The following is a 7313-nucleotide window of genomic DNA, read 5'->3' as shown; positions in this document are numbered from 1 at the left end:
TTGAAGCGGATGCGAAGAACCACCGGTAACCAGTGCAGCTCGCGCAGGAGAGGTGTAACACGGGAGTAACGGGAAGCACCCGTAACAACCCGCGCGGCCGCATTCTGGACCAACTGGAGCCTCTGGGTACACCCCAAGGGCAGCCCCATGTAGAGGGCATTGCAGTAGTCCAAACGAGAGATAACGAGAGCTTGGGTGACTGTACGGAGGGCATCCCTGTCTAGGAAAGGGCATAACTGGTGCACCAGGCGAACCTGTGCAAAAGCCCCCCCTGGTCACGGCCGTCAGGTGGTCCACTAAGGACAGCCACGAATCCAGGAGGACGCCTAGATTACGAGCCCTTTCAGAGGGAGTAAGCAACTCCCCTCCCATCAAGAGTGATGGGGCCACTAGACCATGAGATGCCGGCAACCACAGACACTCCGTCTTGGAGGGTTTGAGTCTGAGCCTGTTCCTACCCATCCAGACCCGTACCGCCTCCAGGCACTTAGACATCACGGAAAGGGCATCTCTGGGTTGATTCGGGGTGGAGATATAAAGCTGGGTATCATCAGCATACTGATGATACCTCACCCCAAAACTGTGAATGATCTCACCCAGAGGCTTCATATTGATGTTAAAGAGCAAGGGGGAGAGAACCGACCCCAGAGGCACCCCACAAGCAAGGGGCTTCGGGGAGGATCTCTGTCCCCCCGCCCAGACAAACTGTGTGCGACCCGAGAGGTAGGAGGAGAACCACTGTAAAACAGTGCCCCCCACCCCCAACCCCCCAAGTCGTCACAGTAGGATACCATGGTTGATGGTATCGAAAGCCACTGAGAGGTCAAGTAGGACCAGGATGGAGGAATAACTCCCATCCTGGGCCCACCAGAGATCATTCACCAGAGCGAACAATGCCGTTTACATGCTGTGTCCGTGCCTGAAACCCGATTGGTATGGGTCTAGATAATCCATTTCCTTCAGGAATTGTGGAAGTTGGTGTGCCACCACGGACTCAACAACCTTCGCTATAAAGCGAAAGTTGAAGACGGGACAAAAGTTGTTCAAGGAGGCCGGATCCAGGAAAGGCTTCTTGAGAAGGGGTTGAACCATCGCCTCCTTAAGGGTGGTGGGGAAGACCCCGTCCCTCAGCGAAGCATTGACAATCGCTTGGATCCAGTCTCTGGTCACCTCTCTGGTTGCCGCAACAAGCCAGGAGGGACACGGGTCCAACAAACACGTGGAGGCCCCCAATCTACCAACAATCCTGTCCACTTCATCTGCAGATACAGGGTCAAAGTCAACCCAGATGTTACCTTCAAGGCTAGCTCCCATCTCCTCGTCAGACCCTGCCCAGTCAGGGTCTAAACCCGTCCGGATCTGAGTGATTTTGTCTTGTAGAAATTGAGCAAAATCCTCAGCACTGCCCTGTAAGGGGTCCTCTCTCGCTCCCTGATTAAGAAGAGAGCGGGTCACTCAGAACAAGGCTGCTGGGCGATTCTCTGCAGATGCAATGAGAGCGGTGAAATAGTCACGTTTCACCACTTCCATCACCACAAGATAAGACCTAATATAGGTTCTTAACTGTGTTCGATCAGACTCGGAATGGGAAGATCTCCAACAGCCCTCTAGGCATCTCTTCTGACGCTTCATCTCCCTGAGCTCCGTGGAAAACCAAGGAGCTACCCGGGATCCCTGTCGGAGGAGAGGCCGCAAGGGAGCAATTTGATCCAGTGCCCCAGTGGCAGCCTGTTCCCAGGCATCCACCAGGGCCTCTGGCGAATTGCGGGATATTCTCTATAGGAACCTGGAATGTAAGATCCATGAATCAAGGCAAGCTGGACATGGTCAAACAAGAGATCACAAGACTGAACATCGACATCTTAGGAATCAGCGAACTAAAATGGACATGAATGGGTGAATTTAATTCAGATGACCATCAGGTATACTACTGCAGGCAAGAATCCCTCAGAAGAAATGGAGTAGCTTTCATAGTCAATAAAAGAATAGGAAAAGCAATACTGGGATACAATCCCTAAAATGAAAGAATGATCTCAATTTGAATCCAAGGCAAACCATTCAATATCACAGTAGTCCAAGTTTATGCCCCAACCACTGGTGCTGAAGAGGCTGAAGTTGACCGGTTCTATGAAGACCTACAACACCTTCTAGAATTAAAACCCAAAAATGATGTCCTTATCATCATGGGGGATTGGAATGCTAAAGTAGGAAGTCAAAAGATAACCAGAATAACAGGCAAGTTTGGCCTTGGAGTACAAAATGAAGCGGGGCACAGGCTGATAGAATTTTGTAAAGAGAATACGATGGTCATAGCAAACACCCTTTTCCAACAACCTAAGAGACGACTCTACACATGGACATCACCAGACGGTCAACACAGAAATCAGATCGGAAGTGCAGCCATCATTTGAATCTGACAGCAAGACAGTTGGAGGGTGACAGCGGGAAATAGCGGAAGAAGACATATTGAACTTTGATCTTAATTAACGAACGCTGGCAGTAAGAGGGCTCTGAAACCGCTTGAGACTTGCCCGTAATAAACAGTACAAATTAATAAATAGGAGGAAAATCTCTGACAGCTGCAGCAACCTACGTAACACCATGGACCTTTAAACCTTAACTTATTAACTTCTTTATATATATATATATATATATATACTCACTTATTTATAAGATATCCTAAACAACTTCTTCTTCCTCTTTCTGTGCAGACTTGTATATCCTTTTTATATAGCCTAAATAGACTTAGTTATATATACATATATACATATATGTAATTTAAACATTTAACCATAACACACATTGACTTTATCTATTTATACTAATTTGTCCGTAGTGCATATATTTTAATTAATATTTTAATTAGCTTGTTGTGTCATAACTGTGGTAAGAATTGAAAATAAGTAAGGATAGAATATTAACGAATTAACATTAGCTCACTAATTTGGATAAGTATAGTTATTTTACGTACCTTTGATTAATAATTGAATGAACTGTGAATGCTATTATAGGTTTAGACTGATTGAGGTGGATTGATAAAGTGGTGGACTTAGCTATCTGAATAATATAAGAAATAAGAAAAACAGGATTTATCAGGTGTCCTTTGCAAATAGATAAGGAATAGATAGGAAGAAGGGGAGGAGAAAAAAAAATTATTTCCTTTAGAGGATGATAATTTGGAGGAACATCGAGAAAATTGTGAGGGATCAGAAAAGAGTTCTGAAAGAAATGACAAGCATCTCATCGACTGTACTTAAGGCAGGAAAGAAAACCACTTCCAACCCTACAATAACAATGACCTCTCCAGCACTACAAAGATCTACCGAAGGATTAACAAAAACAGAAAAATCAGTGATGCTACCAACTATGCAAGCAATGCAAGCGACCTTGTCAATGATTCAGGATACCATGCTTAAAATGCAAGAAAAGATGAAAAATAACCGTGCAGAACTGAAGACAGATATCCATGCCATCGACCAAAAATTGAGCGAGATTCAAGAATCCATATACAATAACGAACAAAAAATAAAAAAGGTTGAGACCAGGATGGAACAAAATGAAAGAAATCTTGATTCTATTGACCAGAAATTGATGGCACAAAACAGGGAGTTAGAAGACTCAATAATCCAGCTCGAAATGGATAAAGCATCTTTTTATTTACGCTTCCAAAATGTAGTGGAAGACAAGGATGAAGACCTGGGCCAAGTGATGGTAGACCTAATAGCAGAAATATTACAACAGGACAAGGATGACATCATAAAAGAGCTGGATGAAGTCTATAGAGTGCAAACCAACTATGCTAGGAGAAATAAACTGCCTAGAGAAGTGCACGTTAGATTTGCGAGGAAGTAAGTCAAAGATATCCTATACAACATGGTAAGAGAGGAACCTGTGACCTACAAAGGGAAGGAGGTGATAATCCTGAAACAGGTCCCTAGGAGAGTGAGGGAATTGAGAAGAGATTATAGGTTCCTTGCGATACAGTTAAATAAGAGAAATATTCCCTTCAGATGGATTGTACCAGAGGGAATGCTGATCACTTGGCAAGGGAAAAAAATTAAAATACACAGCCTCATCACCGCACAAGAATTTTTGGACCAGCTGAGATGTGCAGAGGAAGATCATAGTAGTAAGGAGGAACTGGAGGTAGTTGTTCAAGAGGAAGAAAGTGCACAGCAAAGAAGGTCCAAAGAAGGAATACCAGAGGAAAAGGAGACAGAAGAAAAGGAAACCAAAGAGACTAAGGGAAAGAAACAAAGACCGCAAAGAGCCGTACGAGCAAACAAGAACTAAACTAGCGCAACAGAGAGATGGGAGGATGGAAATTAATATCTGTTAATGTTAATGGTTTAAATGATGGCAGGAAGAGAAAACACTTATTTTCGAAATTAATAAAACAAAATGCTGAAATAATATGCCTCCAAGAGGTTCATATAAAAAGAGAAGAGGGGAAATATTTAGAATTTGATAAATTTGGGAAGACCTTTACCTCCTTAGCTGAAAAATAAAAAGGGGAGTAGCATTGTATGTTAAAAAAGGAATTACTGCTGAACTTAAATATACTGATACTAAAGGAAGAATACTGGCAATTGAGATCATGAGGGGGAATATCCCAATATTATTAGTAGCCATTTATGCTCCAAATAGAAACCTGGGAGAATTCTACAAGAAATTGGGTGAAAAAATAAGCAAAATGGAATATAGAAATGTTTGTATAGTTGGGGACTTTAATGGGGTAGTAAATCCGGATAAGGACTATAGGAGTGGTAAAGAAAAAAAGAAAAAGAGAGAAAAGTTGCCAAAATGGAATGGAATGGAAATTTTAAATTTGGTTTTAAATTATTGGGGTTTTAAATTTGTTCAGCCAAATTATTTAATTCGTTTTATTCTATTTTAAATTTTGTATTTATATGTTTTATTCTATGGCTGTTCACCGCCCTGAGTCCTTCGGGAGTAGGGTGGTATACAAATTCAATAAAAATAAAAATAAAAAATAAAAATAAAAGCCTTCTTTGATCTAGTGGATGAACAAAATTTAGTGGATATATGGCAGGTGTTACACCCGAATGAGAAGCAATATACCTTCTACTCGAATCCCCAAAAATCTTGGTCAAGAATTGACATGATGTGGGTCAGTAGAGGTTTGGGGATGGAAATTGACTCAGTGGAAATAACCCCAAATATATGGGCTGATCACAATCCGCTAGAGATAAGGTGGAAAAATTCACAAAAAAAACAAACAAAAAAACAGAAGAGATGGAGGCTAAACTAGGCTAAATTATCTGGGATGAGTTTGATCCTGTGACCCCAGATGACGTGGACAGGATTCTGGGTAGATTGAACGTGACCACATGTTTGTTGGACCCGTGTCCCTCCTGGTTAGTGCTGGCTTCCCGGGAGGTGACGCGAGGCTGGCTTCAGGGGATTATAAATGCTTCATTGGGTGAGGGTGCCTTCCCCGCCACCTTGAAGGAGGCGGTGGTGAGGCCTCTCCTCAAGAAGCCCTCCCTGGACCCGGCAGTATTGGCTAATTATTGTCCAGTCTCCAACCTTCGCTTTGTGGCGAAGGTTGTTGAGAGTGTGGTTGCGCGACAGCTTCGCCAGTACCTGGATGAAACGTCATATCTGGATCCGCTCCAGTTGGGTTTCAGGCCTGGGTACAGCACGGAAACGGCATTGGTCGCGTTGGTTGATGATCTCTGGAGGGCTCAGGACAGGGGTTGCTCCTCTGTCCTGGTCCTGTTAGATCTCTCAGCGGCTTTTGATACCATCGACCATGGTATCATGCTGCACCGGTTGGAAGAGTTGGGGGTGAGAGGCACCATACTACGGTGGTTCTCCTCCTTTCTCTCCGACCGGTCGCAGTCTGTGTTGACAGGGGGGCAGAGGTCGACCACGAGGCCCCTCATATGTGCGGTGCCGCAGGGATCGGTCCTCTCGCCCCTATTGTTCAACATTTATGTAAAGCTGCTGGGCGAGATCATCCGTGGTTTCGGGGTGAAGTACCATCAGTACGCGGATGACACTCAGCTGTACATCTCCACCCCGGACCACCCCAACGATGCCCTTGAAGTGATGTCCCAGTGCCTGGAGGCCGTGCGGATCTGGATGGGGAGAAACAGGCTCAGGCTCAACCCATCCAAGACCGAGTGGCTGTGGTTTCCGACGTCCTGATATAGTCAGCTGGTGCCATCACTGACTATTGGGGGCGAATCATTGGCCCCCACAGAAAGGGCTTGCAACTTGGGCGTCCTCCTGGATTCACGGCTGTCTTTAGAAGAGCACTTGACGGCCGTGACCGGGAGGATTTTTCACCAGGTTCGCCTGATCCGCCAGTTGCGTCCCTTTCTGGATCGGGACTCCCTACGCACGGCCACTCATGCCCTCGTCACCTCCCGCCTGGACTATTGTAACGCTCTCTACATGGGGCTCCCCTTGAGGAGCACCCAGAGGCTCCAACTGGCGCAGAGTGCGGCCGCGCGGGTGGTAATGGAAGCGACATGGAGTTCCCATGTAACACCTCTCCTGCGCGAGCTGCACTGGCTCCCAGTGGTCTTCCGGGTGCCCTTCAAGGTTCTGGTTATCACCTTTAAAGCGCTCCATGGCTTAGGACCTGGTTATCTACGGGACCGCCTGCTACCACCAATAGCCTCCCACTGGCCAGTACGCTCCCATAGAGAGGGGCTCCTCCGGGTGCCGTTGGCCAGACAATGTCGACTGGCGGCCCCTAGGGGGAGAGCCTTCTCTGTGGGGGCACCTACGATCTGGAACGAGCTCCCTCCGGAGATACGGAGGATCCCGGATCTGCGCACCTTCCATCGCGTGCTTAAGACTTTTTTATTTCATCAAGCTGGCCTGGCCTAAATCTTCTCCCCTTTTTAAATGTAAATTTTAATTGGTTTTTAAATTATGGGGTATTGTAAATTTCAGCCAAATTATTTAATTCGTTTTTATTCTATTTTAAATTTTTGTATTTATGTGTTTTTATCCTGTGGCTTTTCACTGCCCTGAGTCCTTCGGGAGTAGGGCGGTATAGAAATTTAAATAAAATAAAATAAATAAATAAATAAATAAATAAACACCCAAATCCTGAGAGATAAGGAGTATACTAAAAAACTTGAGGGAGAGCTAAAATCATTCTTTGTGGAAAACGAAAGCCAAGAGATGCCTCGAGCAATTGTTTGGGACACAATGAAGGCATATTTAAGAGGGCTAGTAATATCACATAGCATATATAAGAATAAAGAGAAAAGGAAGTTACAGAAGGAATTGGTAGAGCAATTAGGAGAAGCAGAAAAGAGCCTGCAGTGGAA

The sequence above is a fragment of the Pituophis catenifer genome, unplaced genomic scaffold (assembly GCF_029215685.1).
Source record: "Pituophis catenifer annectens isolate HBS135680 unplaced genomic scaffold, rPitCat1.0.hap2 SCAF_5, whole genome shotgun sequence".
Classification (NCBI taxonomy): Eukaryota; Metazoa; Chordata; class Lepidosauria; order Squamata; family Colubridae; genus Pituophis; species Pituophis catenifer.
The sequence above is the reverse complement of the archived record's forward strand: the minus strand, read 5'-3'. Positions refer to the sequence as shown.